The sequence below is a fragment of the Panicum hallii genome, chromosome 8, assembly GCF_002211085.1.
Source record: "Panicum hallii strain FIL2 chromosome 8, PHallii_v3.1, whole genome shotgun sequence".
Taxonomy (NCBI): Eukaryota; Viridiplantae; Streptophyta; class Magnoliopsida; order Poales; family Poaceae; genus Panicum; species Panicum hallii.
Window position 1 is genome coordinate 30596984 of NC_038049.1, and position 16614 is coordinate 30613597.

Genomic DNA, 16614 nt, shown 5'->3' on the forward strand with positions numbered 1-16614 from the left:
AGCGTGCAATTTTGCCAATAGACACTGCAGCGAGTATAATATTCATTTTAAGAAAAATGGAGCGAGAAAAGTTTGTAAATACCTAAACTACCCCTTGCTCATACCCTAACGAAACCCGTGTACCACCCCATCCTCCCGCGCAGCCGCCCTCCCCCCGCCCCTCCCCACCCCCGGCGCCGCCCCCCCCCAACCCCCCCCGGCGCCGGACGGCCAGCAGAGCCCCCGCGCAGCCCTCCCCAGCCCCGGCCCCCCAGCAGCAGCCGCCCCACCCGCGCGGCGGCAAACCCGACGCCCAGCCCCCCGCGGCGGCCAGCGCCCCCCCCCCCCGCGGCCCCCCCACCCCCACGCGGCGGCGGCCCAGCAGCCGCCCCACCCGACCCCGCACGCCACCGACAGCCCAGGCGCACGCTCCTAGAGCCCCCGCCCCCCCCTCCCCGCAGGCCGGCGCCCCCCCGCCCCCCCCCCCCCGCGCGCGCCGCAGGCAGCCCCCCCGCGCGCAGGCAAGTCCCCCCCCCCCCGCGGACACAGGCGCGGCGCCCTCCCTGCTGGCCGCGCCGCAGGCAGCCCCCCCCCCCCCCCCCCCCCCCCCCCGCGGACAGGCAGGCCCGCGCCAGCAGCGCCGCCTCCGGCCTTCCATCTGCACCATCAGAGCCCGACCACTCGTTCTGTCGCCATGAACTGAGCAGATCGTCATGGATTTACCTAAGAAACTCAACCTTTCATGGATTCCTGCAGGGTATGTCTTCAATCCACCAGTTATTTGCATTTTATAATTTAGATTTAGCGATAAATGGTTATGGTTAATTTAATTGTTTGTTTAATCTGCATTTACGAATGCGTAGGATGGATCGTAGCTCGGCTTGTCGAGTTGTGATTCAGGTTCCTGCGTATGTGGAGCAACCTGTTGAAGAGTACCATGTCACTAGCAAAAACAATATTATTGTAGACAGAGATACTACAAATTGGATTGATTTCTCGGCTGAGCTAGATGCAATGGTCAAGCATGGTGAGCAGCAGGAGTTGCATGTATCATTCTTGGACAAAACTTGCAATGAATATGTGCGGATTGCTTCTGATGCTGCACTGCTTGAGGCATTTTCTCAGTACTGGGACATAAGGAGGCTACCATTACAAGTGATAGTTCATGACCTCGAACCTCTTGAAGAGGTTCTTCCTTCTACTAACCTAGAGACTACTCTAATTGTTGCATGTGTCGAGCCATCTTCCACTCCTACCCATAAAGAACTAGACCTAAACAAGCCAGCATCTTGGGGAGAGGAACATGAAATTGAGTATGTTGGGGTGGATGATGAGAAGGAGAAGTATAAGGATTTTAAATTAGATGATGATGTTATGATAGACCCAAATTACATTCCTAATTCTGATGGGAAAGATAGCGATGATGAGTTGAGTGTTGATGATGACAAGGGATGTGAAATGCATGTGCATGTCACTGATGTAGAAAATCCTAAGATAGAAGTTGGGGTTACCTTTGAAGATGGGTTATGTTTTAAGAAATGCATTAGACAATATGCAGTCCTTAATGAAGTTGAACTTGCAGTGCCATATAGTGAGGCTGATAGATATAGAGCCTATTGCAAATCAAAGAAATGCAAGTGGAGAATTCATGCTTCTAGGTTGCATGATGGGAAGACATGGATGGTATGTCATTTGAAGTCATCTTTCTTGCTGTCCCATTTTTCTTTTTGTACCAGTTTTAGTATTGTACTAACTTTCTCTTTTTTTTCTTGTTGTACAGATTAAGAAGATGCCCCACAAGCACACTTGTCCAAGCACTAGCAAATTGGAGCAGAATTGCATGGCAACCAGTGCATGGGTAAGGGATAGGGTGACTGAAAAATTGAAGAAAGACTCTACGATTGGGGCTGCAGCCTTAAAAAGGTGGTTGGAAGAGAAGTACTGCATTAAGTTGTCTTATTATGTTGTGTGGATGGCAAGGAGAAGGCTCTGGATGACATACTTGGCAGCTGGGAGGATAGTTTAGACCATGCTTTTTCCTTTAAGGCAGAATTAGAGAGCAAGTGTCCTGGTAGTGTTGTGGAGGTGGAGTATGAGGAAATTAATGGGAATCATAGATTTACCAGGATGTTTATTGCTTTGAAGCCTTGCATAGATGGATTTCTAAATGGTTGCAGACCATACCTAGGCGTTGACTCTACAGCTCTTACAGGTAAATGGAAGGGTCAATTAGCAGCTGCAATTGGAATAGATGGGCACAATTGGATGTTCCCTGTAGCTTATGGTGTATTTGGAAGTGAGACACTTAAAAATTGGGAGTGGTTCATGAAAATGCTGCACAAATCCATTGGTTCACCCATAGGACTTGTCTTGTCTACAGATGCTGGGAAGAGGATAGACAAAGCAGTCACAAATGTGTTTGAAAATGGTGTTGAACATAGGGAGTGCATGAGGCATTTAGTTAAGAATTTTCAAAAGAGATATTCTGGTGAAGTATTTCAAAGGCATTTGTGGCCTGCATCAAGGGTGTACAGAGCTGAGCTTTTTGAAGCACACTACAACACCATGAAGGAAGCATGTCCAGAGTCAATGAAATGGATTGAGGAAAATCACAAGCACTTTTGGGCAAGGAGTATGTTCTCTACCTATAGCAATGTCGATTATGTTACAAACAACATTGCAGAGGCATTCAACAATTGGATTAGAGATGAGAAATCACTTCCTGTCATTGATCTTATGGATAGGATTAGGCAGATGATAATGGAGAGATATTTCACAAGGGCAAGAATTGCTGAAAAGTTAACAGGAAAGATCCTTAAGACTGTTGTCAAAGAAATGAATGACAAGAGTAGGAATTTGAATTACAAGCTGCACAAAAGTCATCCATTTATTGGTGAAGTGAGTGGAGTTGACAAAGATCTAAAAGTTTGGAGGCACATTGTCGATCTGAAAGCTCATGAATGCTCATGTCGGAAATGGCAGATGAGAGGCATACCTTGCTCACATGCTATCAGCTACATTTGTTCTCGGAGAGAGTTAGACCTAGAGGATTTTGTAAGCCCATATTATTCAGTTCAGATGTTTAAGGCAGCTTATGCTACTTGGGTGCCAGGATTACCTGACAAGAGCATTTGGAAGAAGGTGAACATGGGATTCAAATTGCTGCCTCCCATACTAAAGAGAGCTGCTGGTGTCAAACCCGGGGCTACCGGGCTGGGCATGTAGCGTAGTCTATGGAGGTTTAAGAGATTAAGTCCGTCTTATCTCTTATTCATTTTGTTTATCTCTTGTTTATCCCGTTTAAATAGGAGATAGGGCTAACCAACACGGAGAGGATCTACTCGAGATCGGTTCTGGTGTGATCCCTCGGTGGGGTTGGTTAGCATCTTTGTAACTCTGACCTCTCGGGTATATAAGGGAGGTCAGGGACCCCTCAAAACAGAGATCATTAGGTCATTCTACACCAAAGGGAATACAAACCACCATACAGGACGTAGGGTGTTACGCTCCGTGCGGCCCGAACCTGTCTAAAAGTCTTGTGTTCCTTGCACCTTCGAGTTCCTGATCTCGGCGTTCCCTCACCCAAAATTTACCACCTTGGGTCTATCCCTCGGTGGGCAGCCGGTTAAACACCGACAGCTGGCGCGCCAGATAGGGGAACGCGTCGAAGATCCACCGGCGAGCTCGATGGCTTCGTTCAGATTCGTCAGGTCGGTTCCCTCTCAGGGAACGACGTTTGTTTTTGGTTCATGGGTCTGCATCGCAGATGGTGCGGGCAGTTTCCGGCGATTCCTTGTCGACATGAAGCCAAGGACCTCCGCTACGGATTTCCGCAGCGACCTCGACAAGTTTGTCGACGACCTCGGCAACTTGCCGCTCCACGCTCCCGCAGCACAGGACGAGGTGGAGTTCGCTTCAGCCTCGACTTCTTCTGGTGTTGCGGCAACTCTCCCTGGTTTGGACTTGTTCCAACCTAGGGATTCGCTTAGCCGATCTCAGCTCGGTTCGTGCGAATCGGCCACTGGTCTTCAGGAGGCCGACGCCTTTGGGTCCCTTTCCATGTTTGAGAAGGACCTGAACTTGTTACTCCAGATCGGAAAACTCGAAGCCACCGCGTGTCGGGGGGCTTCGGGTTGTTCCGGTTCCGGTGATCTGGTGGTCACCTCCTTGCCGGGGGGGCACGTGGTGCACTGGAGGGGCGTAACGCTCCCCAAATCACTCGAAGCAGAGGATCGACTCGTGGCTCACCTCGAGCCCTTGCCTTTTCAGGAAGGCAGGCCGTTGGCCACCGCGGCGGAGGGGACGACTGAACTAGTCGACAAAGGTTCTCACGAGCTTTCCTCCCGCCAGGTGCTGATGGCCGAAGAAGGCGAGGACGGTGGGGATTTTCTCATCGACAATTTTGAAGCGATCTCCGAGGATGAGATCACGGCCAATGTTGGTGACGAGAACGACGCCGATCGAGAAGCGCGGAGGGCCAGAAACAGGGCCCGCACAATCCGGCGGAGGAAGGCCAACGAGCGTAGGCGATCTATGCATCGCGAGCTTGATCCTGAGTTCGCCGCTGTCAGCGAACGGGGGTTTCGGACTCCGGTGGCCAACATCGCTAGGGTTACGGCCATCCTCGAGCGCAGCCATGACCCGGAGGTACGTCAAGCACTCTTGTACGCGCAGAGGGCTTGGATCCAGTTGGATCAACACAACCCGGCGCCTACCATCAGGGAGGAGCGTGTGGGAGAGAGTCGAAGTCAGGCCCACAGCCGAACGGCTGGCGGCCGTCCTTGACGTCAACCCAGCAACGACAACGCTTGCGGGAGCCAGACCCCTGGCGGGAGGCAGCAGCCACCGCAAGGGGGTCAGCCACGACAAGCCCATCATCGATTCCTTCCGGAGGATCTGCGCCAACACATCAATGAAGGCTGCGATGCGCGCACCGTGATTTCTTCCAGGCGCAAGACCCGTGAAGAAGTCGAGAATGAAGGTACTGACTGCAGCGATCGATTTCCTGCTTTTTCTGCTCGTTTCAGCAGCTACAAGTACCCGGAGGGCTTCAAACCGATCGACATCACCAAGTACGACGGCAAGCAGGCTCCCCAGCAGTGGCTTCGTTGCTACTCCACGGCCATTGACGTCGCGGGGGGCTCAAATATCACCAAAGTCGTCTACTTCCCAATGGCTTTGGACCCTGCGCCGCTCACTTGGCTGGAGAGCCTTGGCAGCAACACAATCGACTCATGGGAACGGCTTAAGAAGGTCTTCATCGATAATTTCCAGGGAGCAATTACCCGTGCAGGTACTCGACACGATCTTGCCCAGTGCAAGCAGGAACGTAACGAGCTTCTACGGTCCTACACGCGTCGCTTCTTCGACGTCCGCGCCACCATCGCGAACATCTCGGAGGAGGACATCATCGACTGCTTTTACAACGGCATCACCGACCCGAGCATATACAGAGATTTCGGGCGGAACAGGCCGAAGACCGTTGCAGGCCTTCATGATATGATGCACGATTGGTCCGAGCAGGAGGAGAAGATGCGGGAGCGGTTCCCGCGGCGTCATGATAGCAATCTGCGGCGCCCAAACGACAACCGCAGCGACAAAGGCCAGCGGGACTTTTCCGGGCCACCCCGAAAACGAAAGCCAGATGATGTCATCGCGGCTATCGATCGTCCTTCGCGGGGCAAGAAGTCGACGACGCAGGAGGAATTTGAGAAACTCCTGCAGAAGAAGTGCCCATGGCATCCGGGCGCCAGCCATGCCGCCATTGACTGCTACCACCTCCGGAGGACGTTCAGCAACACCGGTGGTGGAAAGAAGAATAAGAAGCCTGCTGACAAAGAACCCGAGGATGACGATCACGATGACCAGGGCGCAACCCGAAGTTTCAGGATGCCTCGAAGGTCGTCAACGTTATCTTCGGCGGTAATGAGGATTTCGGTTCCAGGAGGGACCAGAAGCTGCTTCTTCGGGAGATCTTGTCCGTCGAGCCGGCGGTACCACGGCCGCTCCGTTGGTCGGAGGTCCCCATCTCGTTCTCTCGCGACGATCAGTGGACGAGCTTCTTGGAGCCCGGTAAGTTCCCATTGGTCCTGGATCCTGTGGTGGCAGAGGTCAAGCTTACCAAGGTCCTCATCGATGGCGGAAGCGGGCTCAATCTCATCTTCGTCAGTACTTTGAAGAAGATGGGCCTGGATTTCAAGGATATGCTGATGCCCAGCAAGTCTCCCTTTTACGGGATTGTCCCAGGTAATGCGGCGCATCCGCTTGGCACGGTGGTCCTCCCAGTCACCTTTGGTACGCGGGGGAACTATCGTACCGAGTTTATCAAGTTTGAGGTGGCTACTTTTGATTCCTCTTACCATGCAATATTGGGTCGTCCGGCACTAGCTAAATTCATAGCAGTGCCGCACTATGTTTATCTGCTTCTTAAGATGCCAGGACTCGGTGGAGTGCTCACCCTCCGTGGCGACTTGAAGAAGTCATACGACTGCAACCAGGAGGCGATCCAATATGCTTCGACTACTCGTGTGCTAGATGCTTCGGGAGAAGTACTCGCGGCCGCGCAGCAGCTTTCCCAGTCTGGGCTGGAAATTCCCTCCAAGAAGGCCAGCAAGTCGAGCATCCAGTCGACTGATGGCGCGGCCCTCAAGACGATTCAGCTCCAGGAGGGAAATCCATCTAAGACCGCCGTCATTGGCGCGGGCTTAGGCGACAAATAGGAACTCGCGCTCGTCAGCTTTCTTCGGGCTAACCGAGACATATTCGCATGGAAACCTGCGGACATGCCAGGGGTGCCCAGGGAGTTGATCGAGCATGCTTTGAATGTAGACCCGAAGGCCATGCCCAAAAAGCAACGCCTCCGGAGGTTTGCTCAAGACAAGCGTGAGGGCATTAAACGAGAGATCGCTAAACTCCTCGCGGCTGGATTCATTAAAGAAGTAATTCATCCAGAGTGGGTAGCGAATCCCGTGCTTGTAAAGAAAAAGAACAATGAATGGAGAATGTGTGTCGACTACACCGATCTCAACAAGCATTGCCCAAAAGATCATTTTGGGCTGCCGCGCATTGACCAAGTCGTCGATTCGACGGCTGGGTGTGTCCTTCTTTGTTTTCTTGATTGCTACTCAGGGTATCATCAGATTGCGCTCAAGGAGGAGGACCAAATCAAGACCGCATTTATCACCCCATATGGGACTTATGCGTACAAAACAATGTCTTTTGGGTTGAAGAATGCAGGAGCAACATACCAACGCGCGATCCAGATGTGTTTCGCGGATCAGCTGCACCGGAATGTTGAGGCTTATGTGGACGATGTGGTCATCAAGACCAGGGACTCCGATAGCCTGATCGAAGATTTGGAAGAAACATTTAGTAGTTTACGCAATATCGGTGGAAAATCAATCCCACCAAGTGCGTCTTTGGAGTACCTTCTGGGAAGTTGCTTGGGTTCATCGTCAGCAACCGGGGCATCGAGGCCAACCCTGTCAAGATCACGGCCATCACTGATATGGAGGCTCCGGCCACAATCAAGGATGTGCAGAAGCTGACAGGTTGTATGGCGGCCCTGAACAGGTTCATCTCCCGACTCGGGGAGAGAGGACTACCTTTCTTCAAGCTCCTAAAACGCCAAGACAAGTTTCAATGGACGGAGGAGGCCGAGCGAGCTCTACAAGACTTGAAAACTCACCTCCAGTCGCCTCCAATCCTTACCGCTCCGCTACCGGAAGAGGATCTACTACTCTATATTGCGGCAACAACCCATGTTGTCAGCAGCGCTATTGTAGTCGAGCGAGGCGAAGAAGGCCATGCGTTCGGAGTGCAGAGGCCCGTCTATTTCGTCAGCGAAGTCCTCTCCGAGTCAAAAGTACGGTACCCAGCTGTTCAAAAGCTCTTATATGCAATTTTGATCACATCAAGAAAGTTGCGCCATTACTTCGACGAGTACAAGATCACTGTGGTTACGGACTTCCCGCTGGCGGATATTCTCCATAATCAAGATGCCACGGGACGCATATCTAAGTGGGCAGTGGAACTGGGGGCTTTGTCAATTGACTTCAAGCCACGCACTGCCATCAAGTCACAAGCTCTAGTCGACTTCATGGCTGAATGGAGGGAGAATCAAGTCCCAACCCCAGTGGACAAGCCAGAGCACTGGACCATGTATTTTGATGGGTCCCTCAAGCTCGACGGTGGAGGCGCTGGTGTCTTGCTCATCTCCCACGAGGCGAACAATTGAAGTACGTCCTTCAGATCTTATGGAAGGTATCTAATAACGAAGCCGAGTATGAAGCCTTGCTTCACGGGCTTCGTTTGGCGATATCACTAGGGATCAAGCGATTACTTGTGTATGACGATTCTCTTCTTGTCGTTCAGCAGGTCAATAAGGAGTGGGACTGCAACAAGGAAACAATGGATGCATACGTTCAGGAAGTGCGCAAGCTGGAAGGCAAGTTTTCTGGCTTGGAGGTTCACCATGTGCTACGGGAGCACAACGTTGGCGCGGACATCCTGTCCAAGTTAGGGTCAACGCGCGCTCAAGTCCCACCGGGAGTCTTCGTCCAGGAGCTTGATCAGCCATCTATCAAGCCTTCTCCGCAAGTAACCATCGACTCGGGTTCCCAACAACCCGATCGAGAGGTTCTGACGCTGGGGGAGGACTGACGAGCGGCTTTCATCGACTTCATTCAAGACCAGCGGCTACCAGCGGGAATTGACGCTAAGAGTGCGGAAGCGGCGCGGCGTCTTAAGAAGAAGCAAGGTTTTCGTCCTGGTCAACGGCAAGCTCTACAGGCGTGGCGCTCGGTTAGGAGTTCTTATGAAGTGCGTCACGAAGGAAGATGGGTACGAACATACTACGAGAGATCCACGAAGGCGTTGCGGCAACCATGCGGCGTCAAGAACGCTGGTTGGGAAAGCATACAGGGCCGGCTTCTGGTGGCCCACTGCAGTAACCGACGCGGAGGATCTCGTGCGCAGGTGTCAAAACTGCCAATTCTTCGGCAAACAGACCCATGTTCCTGCTCATAGCCTCATCACTATACCACCATCGTGGCCTTTTGCTTGTTGGAGTCTCGACATGATCGGGCCCTTCACGACGGCGCCAGGCGGTTTTACTCATGTTCTGGTGGCTATCGACAAGTTTACAAAGTGGATCGAGTACAAGCCAATCGCCAAGCTCACGCCAGACCGGGTTGTTGACTTTATCTCAGATATTCTGCACCGATTCGGCTTCCCCAACACTATCATCACGGACTTGGGGTCAAACTTCACGGCCAACCATTTCTAGGAATTTTGCGAGAACGCTTGCATCGAAGTCAAATATGTCTCAGTTGCATACCCGCGGGCCAATGGACAAGTCGAACGGGCGAACGGCTTGATAATCGACGGTCTCAAGAAGCGACTATACGATGAAAATAGCAAGAAGGGAGGCAAATGGGTACGCGAGCTGCCGCATGTAGTCTGGGGGCTTCGGACTCAGCCGTCCAAAGCCACAGGCCAAACACCTTTTTTCCTCGTATATGGATCTGAAGCCATTTTACCAGCCGATATCATGTGGAAGTCCCCAAGGGTTGAAATGTACAATGAAGGCGAGGCGGACGAGGCGAGGCAGTTAGAGCTCGATTCTGTGGAAGAAGCTCGTTGCACCGCCCTTGTCCAGTCAGCCAGGTACCTGCAGGGGATCCGCCGGTACCATGATCGCAACGTCAAGGAGCGGTCATTCAGCGTTGGCGACCTGGTTTTACGTCGTATCCCAGGACGAATCTGGCCTACACAAACTCAATCCAAGGTGGGAGGGCCCGTTCGTCGTCAAGCAGGTCACACGGCCAGGATCGTATCGACTACAATGCCCCGAGGGCCAGGGACATCCCAAACTCCTGGAACGTCCAACACCTGCGCAAGTTCTACCCATAAGCAAATACCTGGTGATATCCGAATTCCTCAGGGGCTTGGACGATCTCCTTTTTTCGATGCATATTGAAGGCTATGAGCCACAATATTCGGGTTGAACATTCATTCTCCGGCGCACGACGGCCACGGCCACGAACCAACACTCGTGTAAACTGGCCGCTCGTCGTGAATAAAGTTGCGACTACATTCACAACTTATCGACTTTACTTTTTGTCGAACCATCTGCTCCGGCTACAACTCCTCGATATATCGAGTTCCGCCATGACCTTGGGTGGTCGCACGCGACCGAAGTCGCACCTTGTCCAACCCAGTTGATCCGCTCGACTGGCTCAAAAACAGCACGTTGGACAGGCTCGCATGAAGAGCTACCTCGACTACATCCTGAGTGGCGGCACTCAGAACAGTCATGTTTTTGCCAAAAAAATGGCCAAAACGCGGCAACGACCGCACCTGCTCCTAATAAGCCCGATCTGTCCGCCCGGGTCTCACACAGCTTACGGAGCACGCTCATAAGCAGGAGCGATTTTCGACTACACTCAGAGTCGCCGCACTCGAGCTAGTCCTAATTTTTTGCCTACGCACGGCAAACCCGCGACGATGCTCGCGTTCCTCCCTAACGAGTCTAGGCCTACAATTTCGGGTTGTGGGCCACTTGTTAGACGAGTTCCTACACGGAACTACGGCTACCTTCAGGGTCGTTGCACACCCCGGGGGTAGCGTCTGCTACTTGCGCCTTGTAAGCCTGGACATTCGCTCAGCATAGGCACACACTCACACAAGTAGAGACAACGACATAAACATGTATACAAGAGACCGAGTACTTGTTCCTCATACCCTAATCCTGCAGTACATTGTGTACAATTTGTTCTGCTACAGGTTGGGCTTCACGCAGGTACTCTTCAAAACGCTCGTCCGAGCAGTCTGCCGCCATCCCCTGCGCAAAAATGTCTAACTGCGCATTGGGCACGAAGGACTTTACATATGCAAGGGCGTTGCTCACGCAAGCGACTGGAGCTTCGGATAAAAACTTGAGCATTTTCTTCGGGGCTTCACGGAGCCGTCCCAGCAGGGGCCGCGGGCCTGCCTCGCCTTCTTCTGGCGGGTCCACCATGTCGACCAGTTCCTGGGCGGCTCCCTGAGGTCCTCCAGCTCCTTGCGCCGCTGCTCGTCCTTCTCGCCCAGCGCTTTGACTTGCTGAAGGCAGTCGACGAACTGACGTTCAGTGTCGTCGATCACCTTCCGCAGCCTTTCGACTTCATCTGTACGACGATACAGCACATTCTTCACGTCAGTAAGCAGCTCCTCTTTGTGTTTTATTACTTTCCTAAGCTCTGTGGTGAAGATGTTTCAGCAAGCAAGTGAAATCACTAAGCAAAAGTACTCGAGGGAAACGGGGGCCTACCTTGGTGCGCCTTCTTTTGCCTTGAGCTGCTCCTGGTACTCTGCTTGCTCCTTGACCCGTTGTTGGAGCTGGAGTTGGCCTCCTTGACCCGTTGTTGAGCTCGGAGTTGGCCTCTTCAAGGTTCTTCAGGTCATTCTTGAGCAGCCAGGTCTCTCGAGTCCTTTCCTGCTTCAGCATATCAAGCTCGCGCTGCAGATAGCAGTTCTTCGTCTTCTCCTCGGAAATGCGCTTGTGCAGGGCACCTAACTCCCGCGCGTCACTCACAACCGCGCGGAGTTTCTCCGACTTCTTCTGGGATTTGGTAATCACATGCTGCGCCAAAGGAGGAAAATGAGTACTAAACAACTCACCAACGCACACACCCGGAACTTTACGCAAGTACTACCATAGAGAAGTTGTATAACTCCTTGAAGGTGCTCTTGAAGGTCTCCAGGTTCTCGGCCGTTAGCAGAAGATCATCCACCAGGTCGGTGGTGATGATGTTCTGGTACCCTGGCCCGGTCCTCAGCACCTCACGGGGACTCTCCGAGGGCCCGGCGGCATCCCCGGACGGCGGCGGCTGGACACCTGCAAGCATACGAAGTAGTCACCATATTGTCCTCGGACCCTGGCATCAAGCCGCGGGCGGGTAAGCGCGTACCTGCACCACTGGTAGGAGCGGCACCAGGGGCCACGACTTGTTCCCCGCCACTGGGCCCGGCTTCCTCTTGCCCGGACCCGGGTGGCGGCAAGTCGGGGAGCCCCGCACCCGCTGCCGGGGCCACGACTTGTTCATCGCCACCGGGTCCGGCCCCTTCTTGTTGGGACTCGGGAGGCGGCAAGTTGGGGAGCCCCGCATCTGCCTCAGGGCCCACCTCCGCGGGTACAGGCCCCCCAGGCGCCGAGGGCTCGGGGGCTGCTGCAGCCGAGGCAGGCGCCGCAGCCCTGCCCGGTTCCAGTTGGAGTTGCACCGCACTCGCAGCCCTGGCGACATCGACAACATGGTTATCCACGCAGGCGCGGTCAAGCTTTTCAAGCGATCGAAGCAAAACTTACAGTGTCGACTTCTTCTTGGCAGCCTTCTTCACCCGCTAGGCCCGCCGAGGAACGCTCGTCGCTGATAGCGAGGCTTGGCCGGCCGATGGAGGGGTTCCCGCCACGGCAATTGTCACCGCCGCGACGTCGGAGGGGCCTGTCCCCACCCTTTTGGGTTCAGATCCGGGTGGTGGAGCAGGAAGACTGCAAGGGGGTGCTGTTAGTGTTCGGCATCATTGGAATTTGGTAACCGGCCCAAACAACAACTCCGTACCTGGAGGACTCGACTTCTTCGGCCTTGCGTTTGCGCATCTGCCGCTGACCTTTCGGCACCGGTGGCAGAACGCCGGCCAACTCCAAGCTCTGGTCGGAGGAGCTCTCCCGGCGCGCTCCCCCCTCGGTTCCTTCACTCGCCGGCGAGTCCACGCACTCGGAGGACTCGCCGCTGCCTCGAACCGTAGCAGGGCGAGTTGTCTTGGTGGCAACAGCGGCAGCCGGGTGCGGTCCCTCTCTGGCGTCTTCCCCCGCCCGCGGGCCCGCGCTCTCGGCGGACTCGTTGCGGCTCTGAGCCGCAGCAAGGCGAGCCTTCTTGGTGGCTGCGGCCGCAGAGGGGAGGAGGTGATACGCTCGGGGGAGGTCCGGTTGTGGCGGGTAGCTGCAGTACAACTCCGAGTGCCCCTGTAGAAAAGTTTTTCAGTACACCATCGGCGCAGTAACAGATTTCTCCAGTAAAAGAAGTCGAACACTCACCGGCGGGGGCGGATTTTGCACGGAGAACAGAGTGGGCACGTATGGCACGGCGTTCACGTCCACCAGCACCCGCTGAACTCGCTGGAGCGCGACTTCGTCGGGTACCTCTTCTGTGCACATACGAGAAGAGTCAGCGGGGCCGGTGTACTCGAAGCCCAGATTGCAGCGCTGCTGGATGGGTTGGACGCGGCGCTTGTAAAAGGAGAACATGACGGAGGCGCCGGTCACCCCCTCCTTCTTCAGTGCATCGATGGCCTCCAGCAGTTCCTTGACTTGAATCATTTCCATGCCGGAGGGTTCAAGGTTCCACTCCCCCCTCACCACGGGCGGTTTGCTCGACTTCGTCGGCAAGGGGGGAGCATGGTTTTCGATGTAAAACCAGAGGTTTTTCCACCCAGGAAGGTTGGAGGGGAATCTATATGCAAGGTATCTCTCGCCGGCCTGCTGTTGCAGTTGGATGCCGGCGCCCCCTACCACGGCGAGTTTTTTCGCGGTTGGATGGGGTTTCACGCGGAAGAGGAAGCGGAATAGATCCCAGTGGGGCTCAATTCCGAGAAATGCTTCACAAAAGTGGATGAAAATGGAGATGTGGCAGATGGAATTCGGGTTGAGGTGTTGGAGCTCAAGCCCGTAGTAGTAAAGAAGGCCGCGGAAGAAAGAACAAGTGGGGAGGGCCAATCCCCGTTCGGCAAAATGGAAGAATGTGACGATTTCGTCGACATTCTCCATGGGGAAAGGTTCACGGAATGAGGGGCGCCAGTTAACAAGGTTTTTCTCTTGGAGCAACCCCTCGGAAACCAGTTTGTTCAGATTGTTAAGGGAGCACTTACTGTGTGACCATTCCTCGGTCGATGGTTCTGCCGCTTTCTTCTTCCCCTCGATCTCCGACTTCTTAGGCGCCATCTCCAATGCGCTACGCCACGAGATGCTCGGGGGCTGCAGGGAGAGGGGCGGGGAAGTTGGAGTAGGAGGATCTCCTTGGGCAGCGGCGGCGGCGTTCGGCTCAGATTGGGGTTTTGGTGGTTTTTGGCGGAATGCGGACTGAAAGCACAATTTCCCTCCTATGGCCGCGGGGTTAAGTAACTTGCGGGATGGGGAAAAGTTACTGTTCAGAAGATCAAGAGTCGTTTTGTGGAATATTCCGAAGGTGAGGGGTCACTTGGTGGTCTGATTAGATTGAATATTTGATTAATCATTTTTTCAGGGCTAATTAGCCCGAAAGAAGGGGTTTTTCGAATCTTTGGTCTAATTGCATCATTTGTACCATCACTTTGGTCTCTCCTTACAGTGTCATTGTTTAGCCTGTATGCCACGATTCTTTGGACCCTTATCTCCAATTTCGTGGGATTTGGATTCAAGGCTCGGGGGCTGCGGGGTACGTGGCATCGACTCCTTATTTTTCAAGTTTCTTTGAAGGATAAGGAGGATTACTAAAATTCGGGGCATGAGCACCTCATAGCTTCGATGCGGCCAAGGAAGTACTCGAAGCAGGGTTTCAAGACGAAGCTTCAGAAGAAGTCGAAGACTGCTTCGAAAGTACTCGATAAGCCTGCAGTACTCAGCTACGAAGAGCTCGGGGGCTTGTCAGACCCGGGGCTACCGGGCTGGGCATGTAGCGTAGTCTACGGAGGTTTAAGAGATTAAGTCCGTCTTATCTCTTATTCATTTTGTTTATCTCTTGTTTATCCCGTTTAAATAGGAGATAGGGCTAACCAACACGGAGAGGATCTACTCGAGATCGGTTCTGGTGTGATCCCTCGGTGGGGGTTGGTTAGCATCTTTGTAACTCTGACCTCTCGGGTATATAAGGGAGGTCAGGGACCCCCTCAAAACAGAGATCATTAGGTCATTCTACACCAAAGGGAACACAAACCACCATACAGGACGTAGGGTGTTACGCTCCGTGCGGCCCGAACCTGTCTAAAAGTCTTGTGTTCCTTGCACCTTCGAGTTCCTGATCTCGGCGTTCCCTCACCCAAAATTTACCACCTTGGGTCTATCCCTCAGTGGGCAGCCGGTTAAACACCGACAGCTGGTAGGCCAAGGACTAGGAGGTATAAAGGTGTCGAAGAAGGTGGTTCAACCAAAAGGAGGGCTAAGTGCAAAAGATGTCAAGGGTTTGGACACTTGCAAAAAACTTGCAATGAACCTGTAGCTGACCCAGATGCTCCTCCTCCTGCACCACCCAAGCCAAAGCGTGCAAGGAAGAAGCCAAAGAAGATCCATGTCACTACAGCCCCTGAAGCATCTAAAGATGGTCCTGCTGCACCTACCAAGTTAAGGAAGAAAATTAAAAAAGTGCATGTTGCCACTGATGCATCTAAAGATGGCCCTGCTGCACCTACCAAGTCAAGGAAAAAACTAAAAAAGTGGTTGCTGCATCTCAAACATCTAAAGCTGTCCCTGCTGCATCTAATGCTCCTGAAGCATCTATGTGAGTGTTGTTCTTTAATGGAATTATTGTTCTTTTGTTTCATGAAATTATTGGTGCTGTTTTATAAAATTATAACACTGACAATTTTTTTTAGAAAAACACCCCAACGTCAAGTACCTTCACTGGACCATCAAGAAATAGGCTTGACAACTAGCCCTGCAAGTCCTCTTACAAGGGCGAGGAAGGCACTCCTACTGGCCACAAACCATCAAGAAGTGGACTTGACAACTAGCCCTGGATCTCCTCTAACTAGGGCGAAGAAGGCACTGCTGTTGGGCAAATAAAATTGAAGTGCATGTGCTGTTTACGTTTTTCTTTTGATTATGGCTGAACTTGTATGGCTCAACTTGTATGGCTTATCATGTATGGCTTTAGAACCTTATTATGGCTGCTAGCATGTATGGACTTTTAGCCTTGCAATGCCTCCTAAATGTATCAATATTAGCCCTTTAATGGCTCTGAACATGTATGAATTATAAAACTATGAATGCCTATCAACGTCTAAGATTTGTATATTTTGTGAAATATGAATGTGAGCATTTTAGCCATATTTAATCAATATATATATACATATATATATGGGTAGAAAAGATGCTCACTTTATTATGTCTTGTATGAAAGAGTGACCTGTGAAAAAAAAATTAACATTGTAGAGTGTCTAGGAGCAAAATTACCTTTACTTGTGAGCAGCCTACCATTGCAAGGGTATTTTGTTCAGCTCACTCCTTTTCTCTATCCTCCCAACCAGGAAATGCATATTATACTCGCTGCAGTGTCTATTGGCAAAATTGCACGCTTAAAAGATGTCCAGCAGCAAAGGCAAGATTGAGTGATGTCCTATAGCAAAAAAACGACGTTGTAGAGTGTCCCGTGGTAAAAATCCCCTTTTGAAAATGTCCGTATATATGGCATGATGCAAGTGGAGCTACCATACCGGCCCCACAAAATTAAAGGCCCCCCAAATCAGCGATTAATTAGCCGATGTCCCTAATCAGTAGCTAGTTAAGCCCACATCCTTTCAATTCAAAGTACCAAAGCCCACGGTAGACTGGAGTCAAGGCTCTGCAATGAGCACGAGACTGGAGACTCAGATGGACACTTCACTCCTTGAGACCTCGCGCGAGCG